The sequence below is a fragment of the Ambystoma mexicanum genome, chromosome 14, assembly GCF_040938575.1.
Source record: "Ambystoma mexicanum isolate Mex_15411 chromosome 14, UKY_AmexF1_1, whole genome shotgun sequence".
NCBI lineage: Eukaryota > Metazoa > Chordata > Amphibia > Caudata > Ambystomatidae > Ambystoma > Ambystoma mexicanum.
In genome coordinates, this window is record NC_090940.1 from 13,415,273 (window position 1) to 13,437,180 (window position 21,908).

Consider the following 21,908-nt stretch of genomic DNA (forward strand, 5'->3'; position numbering starts at 1 on the left):
AGCATCCAAGGTGGCGGGAATAGGAGAGAAGTGACAGCGAGATCAAGAAGCGAAGAAGCGAGCGGAACAGAGTTACGCCGAGATAGTTGTGATGTGCGGAATAAACTCCAGGAGATGGAGCTCATGACGCAGAGCTGGGTCCAAACAAGGGTTCGGAGTGGTGTTGGGGGCGCAGGAGTGAGCCTCCGCCGACATCTTGGGAGTGACACGAACGCAGGCCATGTGCCAACGACTACAGCGAGAACTGAAGGAGACTGAGGGGATTTGCTTCCAGAGGTTTCTTGGTCTTGTTCAGTCCAGATATTAATTAAGAGTAGATGGATTTGGATGGAGTGTGTTTTTACCAAGTGTGCCATGAAAGATTAAGCAGGTCTTTCCAACCACACAAAACGGCGTGGACTGCTACTGCCAATCAGAGACTACTAGAGGGGAATGCTGGCAACAGCAGAGAGGGCAGAAGTGAGCGCCCCAAGTTATGCCACTTGGGCATCACATGGAAGAGGCTGCACGTTCCCTGGCGTGTGGGGTAAGGCAGTGCCAGCAGGAGCTACTGCCAATGAGGCCACGTCCATGCAGTTCACACATTTCTTATTAATCCGTTTATTGTTTTGCAAAGAAACACATAACAAACGAAGACAAGATTGCCAAAGCTTGGTTGCATCATGTCAAGCCTCACATAGTACATACATGAACATGACAGGTGAGCCAGGAGAGGGTCATGTCAGGCAATGGTTCCATCTTACACGCAGTGGACAGGAAGCAACACTCCAGAGCAATGCAGTGTTCATCCCTCACTCATCTCCCGCCCATCCCCCCACACTTTATGGAATTTCCAAGGACAAACGCTGGCATTATAAATTCGCCTTCCCCGGGACGCACATCTGGCCACCTCTGCGGACCAACGGCTGAGGCTTGGTCTTTCCGCAGAGCCCCCCGCCCCCCGCTGCAGCTATGAGGCTCTTTCCTAGCGCTATAGAGAGGAATGTTTTCACGTGTAAGTCTATGCATTTTTTGAGGAGTGTCGGCTGTTTGGTGAAGCGTCAGCAGATGAGGTTGCAAAATATTAGCAAAGAATTGTTTGCACTATTGAGGGCAGGGTCTCCAGATCGCCGGCTGCGCGCGGGGTTTGACTTATTGTGTTTAAAGTCTCCAGTATTCCCCAATGTCTGTGAAGCAGCCGAGTTTTGTAGAGGCAGCACACTTTCTGTCAGGTCCAGAGGTAGAAGGGTGTGAGGGTACATGCTAACGGGGTGTTGGGATCAATAAACACTTTATTTGCTAATGTCTTTCTTTTCAAACTTTGGTTTGGGGGTTAACCCAGGTGTTCAGAGTAAGGAAGCTATCCCAAGCCAAAAAGGTGAATGCCACTCTGCTCACTGAGAATAAAGGCTCAGGTTAGCATTCTAAACTGCCTTTCGTTAGTTTTAACTCAAGAGGCAGGTTGTGTTCAGGGTGGACTGGCCTATAGGGAACTCTGGAGATTTCCCGGTAGGCCTCTGCAACCTGGGCAGGGGAGAGTTCCCTATAGGCCTCTGCACCCTGGGCAGGGGTGGACTGGACTACAGGGAACTCTGGAGATTTCCCGGTAGGCCTCTGCAACCTGGGTAGGGGTGGACTGGCCTATATGGAACTCTGGAGATTTCCTGGTAGGCACCTGCACCCTGGGCAGGGGAGAGTTCCCTATAGGCCTCTGCACCCTGGGCAGGGGTGGACTGGCCTATAGGGAACTCTGGAGATTTCCCGGTAGGCCTCTGCACCCTGGGTAGGGGTGGACTGGCCTATAGGGAACTCTGGAGATTTCCTGGTAGGCACCTGCACCCTGGGCAGGGGAGAGTTCCCTATAGGCCTCTGCACCCTGGGCAGGGGTGGACTGGCCTATAGGGAACTCTGGAGATTTCCCGGTACGCCTCTGCACCCTGGGTAGGGGTGGACTGGCCTATAGGGAACTCTGGAGATTTCCTGGTAGGCACCTGCACCCTGGGCAGGGGAGAGTTCCCTATAGGCCTCTGCACCCTGGGCAGGGGTGGACTGGCCTATAGGGAACTCTGGAGATTTCCTGGTAGGCCTCTGCACCCTGGGCAGGGGAGAGTTCCCTATAGGCTTCTGCACCCTGGGCAGGGGTGGACTGGCCTATAGGGAACTCTGGAGATTTCCTGGTAGGCCTCTGCACCCTGGGCAGGGGAGAGTTCCCTGGGCAGGGGAGAGTTCCCTATAGGCCTCTGCACCCAGGGCAGGGGTGGACTGGCCTATAGGGAGCTCTGGAGATTTCCTGGTTAGCCTGTGCACCCTGGGCAGGGGTGGACCGGCCGATAGGGAACTCTGGAGATTTCCTTGTAGGCCTCTGCACCCTGGGCCTCTTTTGTGTTGTATTTCCCAATGTTCCCATAGGAAAAGTGTTGGGCTCGCGGAAAATGTGTAACATTGGGCCACTAGGAAAATTAATTCCAGGGCCTCTCTTGGTTTTCCAGGGCCTATTTTTGGTTACCAGTCCCCCCCTGGTTGTGTTTTGTGGAACTCTCTCAAGCTAGGCCACGAGTACCAGCATTTGGAAGAGGCAGCTTGAAGAGCTTGAGAAAATAAAACGGAAGATCAGGAGACAGGAGAGACGAAGCGACTTTGAGGAATCCAGCCACAGTTCCAGACTCCAGCTAAGTGTTTACAGGCTGGGAGACGTGCACATGTGTTCGTAACTTCTACTTGACTTTGAAAAGAATGTGAAAGTGAAGTCAGGCGAGAGGAAGAAAGTGTACTCACTCTTCCAGGTATGTCCTTGAGGCTGCAGCTAGGTCATGAGTGACTGGCAAGCAGTGGAGGCAGGTGTGATACTCACTTCTAAATGCTGTGACGGGTGCAGAGCGATGAGCGAGTGAGGGGGTGGGGGGGCCTGCGAGATCCGGAGCCGCAGAAGGAAGGTTTCCGGGGCGCACTCATTGAGGGAAGGAGGTGAGGTGCAGCCTGCACGGTGGCCCTGCATGTATTGAGATGAATCTGGAGTCTCCTCCGCTGAGTTTCTCTCTCTTTCTACAAAACGGGAGTGCAGCGCCCTCTGCTGGTCATTTCGGGTAATGCACGCGTGCGAATGATTAAACACGCTTTCTTTGACTTTTGCTTTCCAACAAACCCCGCGGCTTGGGCAGCGTTAGATACGATTTCTTCTAGTTGAGTTAAATTAAAAAATAAAATAAAAAGGAAGTCAGGTCAACAAACCAATAACCTGGGACTTAAAGACGCTTTGGAGCCTAGACAAGGCAGAAGATTTGAAGAGCACACGCCTGTATGTGTTCCAGTCTAAATATTAAATGCAATTTTGGGAAGACGTCCTTCTTTGGAAATGAGAACTTTGAAGACTTGAGAGGAAGAAGAGTAGTCAAGAAGACTGTTTTCCTAAAACTTTCCCCAAACAGTATAAGGGGGGAATTCAGGCAAAGTGTGGATAAAAAAGGGTGAACATAAGAAATGGTTAGGTAACGTAAGAATGCCTACTGGAATGTGCAACTCTTTTATTTCCTATGCAGATACCCTTCAGAGCCACGGCAGGAGTCTGAACAGTTTTTTTTATTGTATCCACTTCCCCTTAGGGGTGTTTTGGGCTCTGCCGTAGTCTAATCTGGTAGAGGGTGCAACACCTTTGAGGAATCACCAGGTTCAGCAGCTCCTGAGGACATCTTGTGAAACACAGACCTGACACTTTCCATTTTAAAAAGGTACTGAGCTTGGTTTTAAAAGGGATGTGGTACTGTTGCAGGTGTACAAAGAAGACTTGTTCGCCCCCCCCCAACAAATGGATTTCCAGGAGATTTCAGCACCCTCCCATTCTCCTAGTTAATCATTTTACTGTTAATTTGTATAGATTGTTGTTCAGGAGAGCATAGCTAATTGAGATTTTTTTAAGCCTATTAACCAAGGTTGAGATAACTTTGCAGGACATGTGTTGTATACATGAGAACACAATAGTCCAACCAGCTACCCCGCATGGTCAAAGGTTATTAGAGGTATTACGTTGTGCAGGTATGTAGGTTCTTTCTCAGTAGCAAGCCATACAGGAGAACATCAATTAAGAGTATAAGCAACAAGCCATCTAGTGCTGGGCGCCTCTAGGAAGCCAGTTTGATAGTTATAGCAACCAGCAATGTTCGAGTCTTCTCAGCTTTGTCTTTCTTAAATTTGCATTGTGCTATTCTGGGCTTTGTGAAGGACAATAGAAAGTCAGCAATTATTGTGCAATTAATTTGAAAAAGAAATCCGAATACCGGTTCAGCAGCATCATCACGGGTTAATTTTTGATGAGTGAGTATTGTTTTTGTAGTCTCATCTCTACCCATCAAGGGATATGTTTGGGGGACCATGTCTTGATTAAAGAAGAGATTTTGTCGAGGACAAATGTATCATTCAACTCTCTAGTTGCTAGGAGGAAGTCTGCAAAAAGTAGTCTTAGTTTCTTTGGGTAATTGGGTTGCCATTTTAGGCCTGAGGAGAGAGGGTGAGCCCTCTCTGGGATCCTGGCCTCTCTACTAAGGTTCTCAAGCTTTACTTGGTTCTGGTCACTCCTTCTTTTCCCAGTCCCCTCTCTACAATAAGCTCCCTCCTCCTCCCACCTCTAATGCCTGCGTAGGGTGAGTCATACCTCTTGCCAATGTCTGGGTAATTGACTTTTCCAGCCTCCCACTTTCCTTCCATCCACTATCTTTTAATTGGCTCTGTTTCCAGCTCTTACCACTTTCTTACCTACTATTTCCCCCTTGGACTCCTTCCACTCCATAACCTGCACCTCTTTTATATCACTTAACAGCTCTCTTTTTTCTCACCATTCTTTGTCTACCTCTACTTCCTGCTCATTCTCTGTCTCGCCTTCGCTCCCCTTCTCCTGCCTACACCGGATCTCATTAGTAATTTAGATATTCCTCTGATGACTCTCCTCCCCTGCGTCCTGAATGTGTTCTCCAACCACCACCACAGTACTCTCCTCGTGTGCAAGTGCCTGCGCAAGTGTAAGGCAGTTGGGCAGTCGGCTTGGCAGTAAGTGGCACCTCTACTATGCGTCCAATAATTTACATAAGTGGTGCTCTAGTTCAACAGGTGAGTGTTCTTTGATCAAGCTGCGTACCCCCTTTTGTGCTTTTTCTCACATTTAGTCTCGGGTAAATGAAATTACACATAATTTGCACATATGCGTTTTGTACTAAGTAATCAGGCCGGTAAACGCACTCGAAGGCCACCTTCTGCTAATCCCCCTGGACAGGCCACTGCCCCTTTGGTCAAAAAAGTTGAAGGCTGAGAAGATACACAGAGACGGTATCTGCTGCTCATCATGTATTACCTGAAGTGTCTCAAGGTATCACGCAGGCGCGCGTGGATACCGGGGCGGTAGTATCCCCCATGATTGATAACAACTATTCCCTCTTGAACTTATGTCTACGTTTAGGAAGGGAATCATTGGGACGGTTGCTCCTGCTTCTGGTTCTGCAGTTCCTATAGTATATGACAATATAACTGGCTCCAACTTGTCAGCATCACCGGACTTGGAGGCAATTGCATCTGCCTGGTCTGATTTGGATGGCGATTTTAATTCCTCACATACTTCTGAGAGGGACATTATCGGGGATGAAGAAGGTTCATGCCCCAGTCTGAATGCAGTCGCTACTACTGCGGCATTTAAACATGGCTAAAGAGCAATTCTAATGAAAGAAAATACTGGGCAAGGTTGTTCACATTATTCTCCGTAATAGCAATATTCCAGATATAAATCCAAATACCAGTATGACGACTTGGGACTATTTCTCTACACCTGTGTCCTCTCCACATGGGGCCCCTGGGCTGCCACAAGAATATTCTCACAGTGCTCGGATTGAATCCATTAGACCAGAGCCTTTGTCTTCCATCCTTGAGCCTCCAGTGGTCTCACCAGTACGAAGCATAAGGGCTCTATTGACGGTGTCTGACACTTTGGAACCTAGAACTAGAACTGTACCACCCGATGAATCTGCACCTTTTCTTCTGGTGCATAAAAGGAGATGTAGGCGCAGAACACTCTATTGCAAAGGGTAAACAACAGGAATGTGTACATCGTCAGCTAGAGGCGTGTACTGAGCCTGCTGTTAAACAACATGGGTTTCCATCTTGTTCTTGAACTAATAATCATTTTGTTTACCCGTGATTAATGAGCCAATTGGTGTGAATTCACCTGGAAGCACTGAACAGCTAAACTTGCCACAAGGTCCTTTGGATAATTGTCTCCAACAAGCTGAGGCGAGGAGCAATCAGGCCTTTGATGCACCCACTGTGACTTCAGGAGTTAAGTCCCCATTAGCTATTGTTACACTGTTGGTGGTACAACATGCGCCCAATTATACGGCTATGCAATTGCCTATTTCTTCGAACCTCAGTGTTGTACCAGATATTCCCAAATTCAGTGAGCTAAATGAGGTTAATTCTAAAGGACGGAATGATAGTCATTCTATTCCAGACACTGACTCGGTTCGACCAGGCTTACAGCTGCCGACCACTTGACTTGGCAAATGGATTCAACTTGTTGAACTCTTACCAACTGCAGAGAGCCCTTTCTTAGATTGTAGCTTCCTATTAAGGCTCCTACACAGAATTCCCGCATTAGTGGCAATCACTAGTTCTGATATTCAACATATTGAACTGCCTGAAATAGATTCGTATCAAAACTGGGTGTTCATTGAATGTGTGTCCCCGATTATTGTGGACCTCCTGTATAACAACTTTAGCCAATTAAGATCCCTGGGATATGAGGCGTTTCCCGGAAGCACATTGTGACTATACTGCCTACAGAGATCATTCAACCTAACAAACGCAGCATTATTAAGAGCTCTTTAAATCAGAGCTTCCCGTGTGAAGGATCTAGCTTACTATAATCTTTCATGCAACTGCTACTGTTTAATGACCTCTGGTGGGCCAGGTAGAACGTTGGATGGGATCGACAATAAAATAAATAGAATAATAAAAGCAATAAGTAAAGGTGCAGCCAGCTGGTGTCAAGTGCAAGGGTAAGTGCAGCCAGCTGGTGTCAAGTGCAAGGGTAAGTGCAGCCAGCTGCTGTCAAGTGCTTGGAGGGGACTTTAGGGATACAGAAAACAGTTCCCAAGTGCGGGAGATGCCAGGGAGGCAGTGCAGGGGTGCAACTGACGGGGGAGGGGACCTGGGCCAGAAATCAGAGGGTAGCCAGGTGACCAGTGCAATTTCAGTTTCAGCCAGGAGTTCAGCAGGGGAGAGGAGGAGAGAAAGTAGAAGCAAAGAGGAGGGTTTTGAGGTGCTTCCGGAACCGGAGATGGTTCTCTTCAAGTTTCAGGGAGGCTGATCCAGAGCGAGGCCCCAGCAGAAGAAAGTGATCTACCACCAACTTGCTGCTTGGAGAAGCGACTGACCCTCAGGGAGTTGGAGGCGGATGAGCAAAGAGCTCAAGAAGGAAGATATTTAGGAAGAGGGAGTTGAAGGTTTTGAGGCCCAGAAGGCCTTGTGGATAATGCAGAGGGTTTTGAAATGAATCCTCACAGCCACTGGGAGCCAACAGAGACATTTCAGTCCTGGAGAGATACGATCCGTGGGCTTGAGGCCAAGGACAAGTCTCGCAGTCCTGTTCTGGATGAGTGGCAGAGGGCGGAGAGTAGAAGCAGGAAGATTTAGAAAGAGGCTGTTACAGTAGTCCAGCCTAGAGAGAAACAGAGTTCTGGAGACAGAGATTCTGGGGGAAGGGGAGGAAAGGAAGAATACCTCTGAGGAGTTGCAGCTGGTAGTGTGACTTCTTAGAGACGTCAGAGATGTGAGGAGGGAAGGAGAGTGTGGAGTCAAAGATGACGCCGAGGTTTTTAGCCTCACAGGTGGGATCAGGAAGTGGGCCAAGAGAGGCCGGCCAGAGAGTGACAGGAAAGGAGGGAGCAGGTGTGCCGATGAGGAGAATCTCTGTCTTAATGGCATTAAGGCAGAGATCATTCGTGGAGCACCACTCCTGGATAGCAGACAGACAGAGATGTGAGAAAGAGAAGAACTGGCGTAAGGGAGCCTGAAAATGAGTTGAGTGTCATCTGCATAGCACTGAAAGTTGAAGCAGAGAGCGGCGATGCGGTGGGCAAGAAGTGCCAGGTATTGGTTGAACAGCCAGGGAGAGAGGTTAGATCCCTGGGGAACACCATAGGTAGAGATGGAGATAGAGGAGAGGAAGGACCCAAGTTGGACCTGGGAGGGTCGATCGGAGAGGAAAGAGGTCAGCCGGGCCAGGGCCTGATCAGTGATACCCAGGTTATCACAGAGACAGTTGAGCAGGATGGAATGGTTGACCGTGTCAAAGGCAGAAGAGAGATCAATTAAGATGAGGACACAGGGGGTGTTGGAATCGAAGTTGGAGAGCAGGTCTTCATGGATGTTCAGGAGAGCATTTTCTGTGCTTCTACCAGCTCTGAAGCCAGACTGATGGTCATGGAGACAACCAATAGATTCAGTGTGAAGATTTAGCTGGGAGATGGCTGGCTTTTCCAGGAGTTTGCCCAGGTACGAAAGGGATAAAGTATCTGGAATGGTTTGTATGAAGTAATCTATGGTGCACGTACTATGTGGAATGTAGTGAGACACTGTTATGTGTGCAATATGGAATTGGGAAAGACGTATATAAAGTATCACCAGCACAGGGAAGATCGCACAGGCGCACGGTAAATGGGGTATCTACCATTCTAGAGATGTTTGTTACATGAATGAAGTGAGGTGTGACCTGTGACACTTGGACAACATATGAAACAGTTTATGAGGACAAGAGTTCATCAGAGTAATTATGGATTCATTTGTGCAATGCTACATAGGAATTGTGGTTTACATAATAAGTGGAACTGCGGAAGAAAAAGAAATGCTGAGTGTTGGAAAAATGCGGTCCAGTCCGGTGTGAAGGAGTACAGGAAATGTCTGTGCTGACTATGCTTGAGGCTACAAATATAAGCCAGCGGAGATGGACATATGGGAAGAAAGGCCTGCAGCGCCTAGTAATATCTGGGAATTACCTTTTGAGCTGGGCACTAGCAGATGAGACACTGCGGACCTTTATATGTGGATTAGAAGATATGTAAGTATGTAGATGTTCATAGGTGTAATGGATGCATGCTATCACAAGTATGACACATGGCACAAAAGGTACAATTTGTAAAACCTTTATTCAGTTCTCAGGGATTGGAAAAACTCAAACTTTGCCTTACAGCTAAGATGGGAGTAATCCCCACCATCAAATAATAAAGATAGCACAGGCCTACCTAGTCAGTCGCTGTCAAATCAAAATGGCCCATAGTAACAAAACCTAATGCCTGCCCTATCTCTAAAGTTCACTCCGTTCGTTGCTTTAAAACAAAAACATTTCACCTTTTGCAGAGACTTCCGAGTGGGCTACTTCCTTTCAACAGACCACTCCGCTACTCTGTATCCCTGGCTTCATAGTTATCGGTTATTTAAAGTTCACCACAGGTCTGCCTTTCTTTGCATCTCTCCCACACGCGTGCAGCCTTTAATCATAAGATACATTTTTGCCACTTCAATCTTTCCTGAACAAACACTGTTCTTTCATCTAGCTCGCCAACTCACTGGCTGTGTGCATTCCTTGGTCTTTGCCATTTGGCATTCACGAGTCAAGGTTAATACCACAGACTTGGCCTCGCCTCCCAAATCTGTTGTTCACCTGCGAGGTCACGGGTGCCTTTGAAACACAATGCAGTCTTCTTGTATGGGATTTGGCCTTCTCCATATATCTCTTACGGTTCTTTGGAGGCAACGACCACCTGCAGGGAACTCCTGGAGTTCTTCACCCGTGGCCTTCGTCCCTCGGTCCGTCGCTCTGCTCCTTTGTTCTGCTCTTGCTCGTGTCCCACCTTGCTCAGGGTGTGTCTCTATGTTCCGCCTTTTATCAGTGTGAGGAGAGCTAATGGATATCAGATGTATGTGATTAAAGTCAAGTGCCTGACTTTGCCTGACCCGATTAACGGGACATGTCCAATGAGATATGCAAGGGTTAGCCTTGTTATTCTCAGTCACCCTCTTCCTCGGCCCAGTGTTTGGGTAGAAAATTATAAGTTACTCACCGTAGTGACTAACATACTCTTAGTCCATAGTCCCCTTTCCTCCATACTGTATTGGCGTCCCTTCCAAGGGACTGGAGACGGAACATTTTTCACCAGAAAAAGACCTTCTTCCCCTTTAAATGTAGAGGCGTGTGGGGGCACGGCCCAGAGAGCATGTGCTGCCCTGACTCCGCCCTCCGGCGCTACACCTCAGTCCCCATTGACACGTTGACAATAGATTTAACATTGCCTAATGATACCAGTATTATTAGGGGGGAGGTTAGTGGGACGTATGGAGGAAAGGGCACTATGGACTAAGAGTACATTAGTCACTATGGTGAGTAATTATAATTACTCTTATGTCCAGTTCCCTTTCCTCCATACTGTATGGGTGATTACAACTGATTGTAGCCCCAGGGTCAAGAGGAGACCCTCCTTAAGCAAATAGGTTCCTGAGAACCGCCTGTCCGAAAGCCGCATCAGATCTAGAGCCGGCATCCAAACAGTAATGCTTGCAGAAAGCCGAGGGAGAGGCCCAAGTGGCCGCCCTGCTTATGACTTGCCAAGGGACATGGTGCTGGAAGGCAATGGCCATTGCCTTGGCCCTGACTGTGTGGACATGCATGTTGGCCGGGAGCAGCTTGTGCTGGTCCTCGTACGCTTCCTTGATGGCAGAGACCATCCAGTAGGATATGGAGGCCTTAGAGGCCTGATAGCCTGGTCTTGAGCCTCCAAAAGTGGCGTCCGACTTGCAGAAGCCCTTGGTCCTGTCCAAGTAAAATTCTAGGGCACGCCTGACATCCAGGCAGTGCAGCACTCTCTGTGCCTCGTCCTTGGGATTGGGAAAGAACATAGGAAGGACTATTTCTTTGTTCAAGTGAAATGCGGATGGAACCTTGGGCAGAAATGCTGGGTGCGTCCGCATGACTACTTTGTCCTTGTGAAAGGTGGTATATGGTTCGGAGACGACCAACGCCTGGATCTCGCTGACTCTGTGAGTCGAGGTAAGACCGACTAGTAAGGCCATCTTGATGGTGACCATCCTAATGTCCATGGACGCCCTTGGCTCGAATGGTTTGTGCGCCAGGGCGCCCAAGACTATGTTAAGGTACCACACCGGGTGCAGTCTCTTGACGGGCAGGTAGAGCCTAGCTAGACCCATCAGGTGTTTCTTGACTATAGGGTTGTAGGAGGAAAAGATGCCCTCCTCCGAGTTCCTATAAACCCCAATGGCTGCAAGATATGTGCGGCACGTGTCCACCTGTAGGCCCAGTGGCAGAATCTGGTCCATTTTCTCTTGTACTGGGCCCTGGTGGCCTTGCTTCTGGCGCCCTGAATGATCTCCAGATTGGCCTGTGAGAGGCTAAGGTGCCGAAGCGTTACCTGCTCAGGTACCACTCTGTGAGGGCTGGATTCCCTGGCGCAGGGTGGATGATTCTGCCCCCTGCTGTGCCAGAAGATGTGTTGGGCCTGTCAGGAGGTAGATAGGGGGCACCTCCGAGAGGCTGAGGAGCTCCGAAAACCATGGCCTGGACAGCCACCATGGAACAATCTGAATGATGAGTCGGGGAGACTCCTTGATCTGCCAAATTACCCTGTGGATCAGGGGAGTGGGCGGAAAGGCGTAGGCCTTCATGCCGGTCCACTGGAGGTGAAATGCGTCGCCCAGAGAGCCGGGGCCCTGACCCTGCCAGGATGCGAACTGGGGGCACTTCTTGTTGTGCCAGGTGGCATAGAGAGCCACTTGGGGGGACCCCACATGTTGAAGATCTCCTGAGTAACAAGGTTGTTTAGCTGCCACTCAATTGTCCACCCCCAGTCTGCTGAGCCTGTCCGCCTCTAGGTTGGATTCCCCCGGCAGTGGACTGGCGAGAGGTGCTTGTAATTTTCCAGGGCCCATTCCCACATGCTGATCGCCAGTCTGCACAGAGGAGGGGATCTGGTGCCTCCCTGCTTGTTGATGTAGTACATGCTGGTCGAGTTGTCTGTCTGAGGACAACCTTGCCCTTGAGAAGTGGTAGGAATGCTCTGAGCGCTAGCCAGATGGCCTTCAGCTCCAGCCAATTGATGTGGTATTCCTGTCGGGTCCAGGTGCCGTGGACCGAGAGGCCGTCCAGGGTGGTTCAACAGCCCTCAAGTGATGAGTCTGTGGTGATGGTGGCCTGCGGAGAGGGCGGCCGAAAAGGGCTTGCCTATCCGTAGGTTGCAGTCCATGGACCACCAAGTTAGGTCCGGGTGGAGAGATGGAGGAACGTTGATCATCTCGGATTGCGAACCCGCTCCTGATTCCATGAGGCTGTGAAGTGCAGCTGAATCCTTCTCATCCTTAGTCTTGTGTGCGGCACGGCTATCAGGACCACCGCTAGTAGACCCAGGAGATGTTGGTACCACCATGCCGAGGTCCCTTCTCTGCTGAGGAAGCGGGTGGTGGCCCTCTTGATGGCTGAGATTTTGTCTTCTGGTGGGAAAATCCTCTCAGAGCACGTGTCCCAGATGAGTCCCAGGAATGTCAGAGTCTGCGCGTAGGGAGCAGCTGTGACTTATTGAGGTTGAGCGAGAAGCCCAGGTTGTGCAGTGTATTCATAAGGGCATGGGAAGAGTGGTGAACCGCTTCCAGAGATGTAGGCCTGGCGAGCCAGTCGTCGAGGTATGGGTAGATGTGGAGGCCCTGCACTCTGAGGAGGGCCGCTACAGCGTTCATGAGTCTGGTAAAGACCCTGGGGGCCAAGTTGAGGCCAAATGGAAGGACTTTGTATTGGAAATGGTAGCCTGTGATCCTGAACTGTAGGAAAGAAAGATGGGGCTACCAAATCGGGCGTGTAGGTACGTGTCCTTCAGGTCCAGGGAGCACATCCAGTCTCCCTTGTCCAATGTCACCGCTATAAAAGCTGGAGTAACCATCTTGAATTTTTGCACGGGTAGGGAGAGGTTGAGGGTGGAAAGGTCCAGCACAACTCTCAGGCCCACCTGATTCTTCTTCTGAATGACGAAAATCCTGGAGTCAAGCCAGGGAGGCTGGGACTTCCTCCTCTGCTTGGCTCTCTACGAGCGACCGGATCTCCGCCAAAAGGGTTTCTGTCCCAACCTGTGGGAGTGGAGGGAGGAGGGAGGAGAGGCTGGGATAGGAAGGCGGTACCTCGTGGAAACTACAGAGAGGGTCCCGGGGTCTGCGAAATTCTGGCCCCAGATTTGTGCATTGAGAGCAAGCCTGCCCCCCACCAGAGACACGTGGACCCGAAGGGGCGTGTCATGCCTTCTTTCCCTCAGAGGCTGAGGCTAGAATGCGCTCCTGGACATCAGTGTTGAATTTCGTTGCCCGGAGCCAGTCTGTTCTCCTCATGTCCGTTGCAATGCAGATGGCACAGCCTGAGGTATCAATATGAGCCACTGTGGATTCCATGAGGTCAAATGCCACAAGCTTGGCTTCCGCTAGCTCCGCCTTAAAGCGTGATTGCCACTGGGTGGGGAGTTCCGGGAGGAAGTCCGCAATTTCCCACCATAACCTTTGGTTGGCGGCAGCCAGCATGGCATCTGCGTTGGCCTGACGCAGGTGCAAGGAGGCGTTGAAGTAGATCTTCTTGCCGTACGCCTCCAAGATCTTCTTCTCCTTGCCTAGCAGCGCCGCAGAGGAGGAGGCTGAGGATGACTGAGGCTTGGAGTATAGTAATGCCGCAGCGATCACCGAGGAGTGTGGCTGAGGATGGGTCGAGAGCAAGAGTGCATCCCCCTCCATCTGCCTGTACTTGGCGTCCAGGCGTCGGTTGACCAGCTGGACTGAGTGGGGCTTGAGCCACCCTTCTTGGCCAGGGAGACTGCATCGGTTTGCGGTGGAATCCCTGTGTTGGAAGAGGGGCGTCTTGTGAGGACTTCAGCCAGAACCCCCTCTGCCGGCTGTTCGACCTTGGGTTGGGGGAGGCCCAGGTACTCCACCAGGCCAGCAAGATATTCATGGAAGGCCCTGGCTGAGGATGACGTGTCCGGATCCTCCTCCTCATCTGTATCCTGCTGATCTGGAGGATCTTGTGGAGGAGGAGGGGTAGATGGTGCTGCATGCTTGGGTACAGGGAGTGCAGCCAGAGGCTGAGGAAGCTGCAGAGTCGGCTGTGGAGCCGGAGGAGGCAGCTGCACCGGAGCCTAGGGGCCCAATGAAGGCATCTGTGGTGCCTCTAGCATGGCGGGGAGGACTTCCCTGACTGCGTCTTTGATGATAGCCCCATCTGAGGAGACCTCATGAGGCTGAGAAACTTCTCGAAGAGCACCTCCTCACTGGCCAAAGAGGTGGTAGGGGGTACCGACAGGGTAGCAGGGAGCTGCTAGAGCCGCTGCGTACCCTGTCCATATGGACGCAAAGGAAAGTTGCCCTGCTCAAATGAGGGGAAGACTGTAGGCCACGTACCTGGTTGAGGCCAGTCCCACCTTGACACTCAATCTTCGCCGAATTTGTGGAATGGCGTCTGATGGGTGCCCCTTTCTGGTGCGGTGGCCATTTTGTCGAGCTGCCTGCCACGTGCCTGCAACGTGTTACTCAGCCCGCTGGGCCCGGCCTCATCCAAGACTCTTGCTTGTGGATCGCGAGGCCTACCCTGCTCCTCGGGCCTCGGCCCGGTAGGTGTGAGACCCTCGACCCGGGGGTGGGTAGAGCTGCGTTTAGGCGTATTGCCGGTACTAGGGCATAGCCCCTCGGACACATTGCCGGTATTGGGACATAGCCCCTCGGCCATTCTGCCGAAAAAGGGACGTAGCACCTTGGGTGTAGATCCGGTACAAGAACCTTCCGGTCCCTCGACACTGCGCCCAGGAGGATCCGAGGACCCCTCGACCCAAAGGCCGGTAGCTGTAGCAGCCTCGGGGCATGTGCCGGTAGAAGGACCTGGTCGGTCCCTCCCGTGTGGTAGAGTCCCTGGGAAGGAATATCCCTTGCGGGGTGTGCTGGAAAATATTTGCCCTACCTTGGGCCTGGCTCGATGTTTCACAAAGTTCTTGAGATCCTCTGGATGCGACTTCTGGTAGAGCTCTCTCCACCTGGTGAGTCTGTTCTTCAGCACCTTCGAGGACAGCGAGTCACACGCTGAACATGACCGCCAACCGTGGTCTGGGCCAAGGCAACGTAGGCAGAGGGCATGGGGGACTGATGGACACCTGCTGAACCCTGTAGAAGTCGACATGCGCTGGGGAGGAGCGTGACGCCTGAGGACCGAGTGCCTGAATGATAAAACAAACAAAAAAGACAAAGAAGTATCCGCGCATGGAATTACATGGCCGAAGCCAAACCCAGGAGTGCTGGGGAATTCGGCCCGTTCCCATCGATGCAGAAAAGGGGACTGAGGTGTGGTGCCAGAGAGCGGAGTCAGGGCAGCGCATGCTCCCTTGGCCGCGCCCCCGCGCGCCTCTAAATTTAAAGGGGAAGAAGGTTTTTTTCTGGTGAAAAGGGTTCCATCTCCCATCCCTTGGAAGGGACGCCCATACAGTATAGAGGAAAGGGGACAGGACATAAGAGTAAGGAGGGGGGGGTGCGACATCGGAGAATCCTATGAAATAGGAGGGGTCATGGGTACGGGAAAGGAACAAGTTACTTACCTGTAACTATTGTTTCAAGCATAGGTCTGGCATGGATTCACCTGCTTATGAATATTCCCTGTCGTCAGGCTGGGAATCCTCGGCAAAAGAAAAAACTGTTTCACTTTCACTTACAAAACTGTATTTCTCCCATAAACCAATCACTGTCCTCTTGGTCATATTGCCCCCAGCCAATGACAGCCCTCTCCCTCAGCCCCTCCTCTGGCAGCCATCTTCAGATTTGGTAAGCACGTAAATTGGCAGTATGACCAAGAAGAGCTGCAGAGGGGAAGGAGGGAGGGTTCGCATGTGAATCCATGCCAGACCCATGCTGGAGAACAATAGTTACAGGTAAGTAACTTGTCCCTTCTCCAGCACGGGGTCTGGCATGGATTCACATGCTCATGAATAATGAATACACAGCAGTACAACAATACACAACCACTGGAGGTGGCAAGGCTCAACAGAAGCAATTCACTCTTACCTCTGGAACAGGCGCACCTCAAGCGAACAGGTTGCATAGCACTGCTTGGCCGACTCTAGACTCCTCCCTGGAATCCATGTTGATGCAGTAGAACTTCATGAAGGTGTGCATGGACCGCCACATAGCAACCCTGCAGATATCCACAGGGGTACACCAGCCAGGAACGCCGTTGTCACAGTGATCTCTCTGGTGGAATGGGTTTTCGGACGGCTGAGCAGCGGTCGGTTCGCCAACCGATGACAGTGCATGATGCAGCCGGAGAGCCACCTTGAGATGGAAGCCTTGGACAAAGCCTTCCCATGGTTCACAGGACCGAAGTTCACAAACAGCTGTGCAGTCTTTCGAAAACTCTTTGTGTGTGCCACATAGAACTTCAGGACACGAGCAACGTCTAGCAAGTGCAATGCCCTCTCAGCCGAAGACCAAGGTTTCTGGAAAAAAACAGGTAACATCAAAGGTTTGTTGAGGCAGAATTCTGACAGAACCTTCGGCATGAAAGAGGGGTACGTCCGCAACGCCACCCTCAATTTGTGGAAAATCAGATATGGCTGTTTGCAGGACAGGGCCTGTATCTCACCCACCCTCCTGGCAGAGGTGATGGCCACGAGGAAGGTCGTTTTCCACGAGAGGAACTTGATAGCAGCCTGATGCATAGGCTCGAGTGGGACCCCCATGAGCCTCGTCAGAACCACATTGAGTTCCCACGCCGGGGCCGGTGCCTTCACCATCGGGAAAGATAGAAAAAGTCCTTTGAGGAATTCCTTGACGAGTCGATGAGACCAAAGTGAAGACCTTCCTGGAGACCTGGTGTAGTGGGAGATAACTGCCAGATGTACTTTGATCGAGGCATGTGCCAATCCAGCCTTGGCCAAGGATAGCAAGTATGGAAGAATCTGCAGGGCCGTGACCCTCAGAGGGGTAATCTTCTGCGACCGGCACCACACAGTGAAACGCTTCCACTTGTGGCCATAGCACTTCAGAGTCGACGGTGCCCTGGCCTTGGCGGGGACCTCCCTGCAGTCCGCCAGCAACTCATTTCCTCCAGACTCTGGGGCTGCAGGAACCAAGTCCTCAGTTTGAGCGATACTGGGTCGTGATGCAGGATTGCACCTTCTTTCTTTGGTGAGAAGGTCCGGGACCGCCGGTAGCTTGATCGGTGGCGACGCTGACAGGCTGAGAAGGTCCGGGTAACCAAATCTGTCTCAGCCACACCGGGCGATGAGAATCATCCTGCACTGACACTGTCTTAGTGTGTTGATGACTCGTAGCAGGAGAGGCAATGGAGGAAACGCGTACAGAAACCTCCCTTCCCAAGGGAAGGAGAACGCATCCCCCAGGCTCCTCAGCTGATGGAATCGGCTGGCGATCTTCTGGCATTTGGAGTTTGCCGCCGTCGCAAACAGGTCGATCTGGGGCCTGCCCCTCTTGGTGAAGATGTGGTCCACTTGGTCCTGCTGAAGTTCCCACTTGTGGCAGGAGCGCAACTCCCTGTTAAGGGGGTCTGCGATGGTGTTCTTGACTCCCGCTAGGTGAAGGGGAACGAGGAACATGTCTTGTCCGACGGCCCAGCGCCACAGTTTCTGTGGTCCAGCAACGTCAAGAAAGCCCCTTTTTCTAGTTTGCCGAGAACGTGCTGCCATGTGACCATCCTACATTTTTGAGACTTGAGGTACTTGGTTAGACGTCACAAGTCTAGAATGGGCCTGCAGCCCCCCATCTTCTTTCTTATTAAGAAGTATCTGGAGTAGACTCTGGTGCCCCGCAGTCGCTGGTGAACCAGTTCTATCGCCCCTTTTCACAGCACGGCCCATACTTCCTCCAAGAGCTGAGGGCCATGCTGCTCCAGAGGGGCCACCAACGGAATCCGCGGACACTTGTGCTGAAATTCCAGGGTATGTCCTTGGGCGAGAGCGTCCAGCACCCACTTGTCAGTGGTAATCTTCTCTCACTCGCTGATGAACATCGTCAGCCGGCCTCCCACCAGGGTGCACAGGTGGAGGCCCGACACCTTGGCCGGTTCAGCCTTGCTTCAGCGTCAGCGTCCTGCCCTGCTGGCGACGACAACGCTAACCTCCTCCTCCTCCTCCTCTGTAGGCCTGGGCAAGGTGTCTGTGGGATTCCTGGGTCATGGATCTGGACGGCTGATGGTACCAGGAGGAGAAACCTGTCGATGACCTGCCCGACTTTCCTCTGGAAGAACGAGAGGAAGAGCAGTGTCAGGTGATAACAGAGGAAGACATTAAAAGTGCCATGAAGGAACTCTTGGGGCGTGGACCAGATAGAAGGGTGGCTGTTGACTTGGGGTCCCAGCCAGGCTAGCGAGCCACAGGGACTTGAGACGCCACATGGACGAAGCAGGATCCAGGGCACAGGGAAGTTCCAGAAGCTCAATACTCCACCCTCACAAGGGGAGGTCACCTGAAGAGAACAGGACACGGTTTTGTGAGGCTACTGGCCTGGCCCGAGGGGCACTTCGATGCTGGAGGGGGGTCCATTCATTTTGATAGTTGTTGGGACATGTTTTCTTTGGGAGGCTAGAGAGAGGGCGTCGGAGGTGTCCGAGGGGGACTTATACTGGTGTGCCTCTTTCTTGGTTCAGTTGATATGATGGGAAGGGGGAGGGCGGGGTTAGCAGTGGTGTTTTGGTAGAGGGGGAAGGGACAAGGGGGTGCAGCATGTCGTGGGTGAAGATGCTGTAATGTCTAGGAACGAGGTTAGAGGAAGCCAAAAGAACCAGGGTAGGGGTCTCCGCCCTGGTGGTTCGGTCTGCGAAGAAACAATACAGGAAATGTGGGTCTGTAGCTCTCGCAGGGGGAGTAGGGAGGGGGAGAGAGCAGTGGAGGGAGGGGGGATGGGGTGTGGGGGATCTTATTCACCCAACTTTATTGAATAGGGAGGGAGATGGCTCCTGCGACACCCAGGGGATAATGTGAGCAAGGTGAAAAAGGGGTATGGCTGAGTTTAGGATAGCCAAGTTAAATGTTAAGGGGTTAAACTCCCAAAACAAGCAGTCACTGACTGGCAACATGTTTCACAAACAGCGCTTGGCAGTTCTCTTTCTGCAGGAGACCCACTACAAACAAGGGATGGAGTTCCCAATTAAGGGTAGGGAAATTGGTAGGACGTACAGGGCTTCCCATAAAGACCAAGAGAAGGAGGAGGTAGGTATCATAATGGCAAAAACATTTCGGCTTGTGGTGACGCAGGTTAAGACAGGGTTTGGGGACTGCTTTCTCGGGGTATAGGGTCTCCAGAGGGTGTACAGTTCACATTAGCCACGGAGTATGCACCCAATGCGGGACAGGTGAGGTGGGAGGAGGTGTTGCTGGTGATTCGCAAGCTAATGACTGGGAAGGCCCCGGGGGAGGATGGGTTTACCACAGATTTTTATAAGCAGTATCAAGACCTTTTAGCAGCACACCCTGGCCAAACTGTTTAACTCCATAACGGGGAGAGGTCCATCCCGCTGTCTTTCCTCCGGGCGCTGATCATGATAATCCCGAAGCTGGGTAAGGACCCAACTAGCTGTGCCTTCTATAGGCCATCTCATTACTAAATGTGGATGCAAAGATCTTCACCAGGGTGTTTGTGTCCTGTTTGGAGACCTATCTTCCTAGGCTAATACACGCAGACCTGGCAGGATTTATATTGCATAGGCAGGGAGCTGACAATATACAAAAAACACTTCACATTCTCAACTCCCTAGGAGTGTGGAGATGGGCACCTTATTGCTGGCCTTAGACGCTGAGAAGGCATTCGATAGAGTAAACTGGGCCTTCATGAGGGAAAGCCTCTGAGTAATAGGTTTGGATGGGGGATTGAGGTAGTGGTTCGCGGCCCTATACTCGAAACCGACAGCCAGGGTGGTGTTGAATGTGATCATATTGTAGTCGTTCCAGCTGCAAAAGGGTACAAGACAGGGATGCCCACTTTCTCCATTGCTTTACGCAGTGGTGATGGAGCCATGGGCCAGAGGGGTGCATAAAGCGTAGGGGATTAAGGGGGTGACGGTTGGTGGGTGTATGTATAAGATTATAGGATTGGCCTCTTTGCTGATGATGCCCTGCTGTACATTACGGAACTGATGCAATCAGTGCCACACCTTACCGACGACCTGGAGCAATAAGGGAAACTATTGAGTTTCAAAATTAATCTTGATAAGTCTGTGGCCCTGCTGACTAGGGCATTGTTGGGAACAGAGAGAGAGTACATTAGAGGGCTCCCGTTCCAGGTGCAGGAAGAGCACTTTCGTTGTTAGGGAATACAGGTATATACACAAGTGATGGACCTTTATGCAGAGAACTATCTGCCTTTATGGTCAGCACTGCGCAAGGATGTGGAACGGTGGGTCGGGCTGGCGCTTACCTGGATGGCTTGGCAAAACTGTACAAAAATGGTGGAATTATCCAAATTCCTGGTCCTGCTCCGAATGGTGGTCCCGGAATCCTTTTTTGAGCAGGTGCAGATGGTCCTGCTGAAAATCCTATGGGCGGGGGCCAAGCATAGAATTGCATATAAAATGCTGATTTTGCCAGGAGGGTGGCGTGAGTTTCCCAGATTTCCCTACCTATTATAAAGCGGCACAGCTTCGGGTGCTGGTGGACCACCTAGACCCATCTTTGGAGAAGCAGTGGGCACCGCTGGATAACGAGGTCTTGTCCCCTTGTCCCCTTCAGGCAGTGGCTTTGAGTTCCCCAATCTTGTATCCCAAGAGGAGCGCTGCATCATCCGATCCTGGAAGTCCTATCAACTCTCTGGCAGGCGGGAGGGGGGAGTAGGTGGCTGTCCACATGACCATCCCCCCATTGTTGCATCTGGGCACTGCCACTGCGAGACAGGATTGAAAAGCCATTGGCATTCCAATTGTGGTATGAGGCGGGGTTGTGCAGAGTGGGTTAAATGTGGGAGGAGGGGGTCTTCATCATGATAGAGAGTTTAGCAGAATGCCTGCAGATAGGTACGCTGTCCATATTCTGTTATCTACAGCAGAAGGGAGTTCTATTGGAGGGTCGATGGGGGGAAACCTGCGGAGGGGGCTGATGAATTTGAGAGACTCCTACTCCTGAGGACAGGCTCCGGGGGCCTCATAGCATGACTCTATAAGAGGATATTAATGGTGGAGCCAAAGGAGCAGCCCCCAGCCAGGGCTAGATGGAGACATGACTTAGGGAAGGAGAATGAAGATGCTCTATGTGAGTTGAGGTGCAGAAGGGTTGCCCGTTCCACAGCCTCCCTGCAATATCGGCACCAGGCTTTAAAAGGCTTGCATAGGTGGCATTATCTGCCACCGGTGGGAGCAAAGATGTGCAAAGGATGCCACCCGGGATGCTGGAAATGTGGGGGCGGGGGAGGAGGCGGGGGGGGGTCGAAGAGGGACTATGGCCACATGTGGGGGGGCTGCGGAAGGTTACAAACATACCGGAGGGAAGTTTTGTTATGCATCAAAGGGGTTGATGGAATCAACAGGGAACTCTCTCTGTGGTTGCTTCTCTTTGGGGTAATGCGGGGGGGGTTGAGGGGGGAGATGGGCACATGGTAAGGGTAATGTTGGAAGCCGCTAGATGCTGCTTCGCCCAGGTGTGGAAGACTGAGGATGTCAGCCAAAAGAGATTGGGTGGCAAAGGTCTGAGCCATATATGATCTGGAATTCCTTACGCATCTGCTTGACGAGTCCCGAATTAACATTGAGGGGTATGGGTACCCTTTTTTTTATAAGTATGGGCATTGAAGAGTGGGGGTGGGAGGAGTTTCAGGGTCGTGGGTGGAGAAGCCATTGGGTTGGACGTTTTGTGGCCCTGGAATTCTAGACCAAACAG

The 21,908-nt window shown here is 51.5% G+C and overlaps 1 protein-coding gene across 1 annotated transcript in view; it reads right to left on the reverse strand.

Annotated features, from left to right (window-relative positions):
- Positions 1-21,908, reverse strand: part of TTC6 (tetratricopeptide repeat domain 6) — a 1,171,050-nt gene that overhangs the window by 921,510 nt on the left and 227,632 nt on the right. The window lies entirely within an intron of this gene.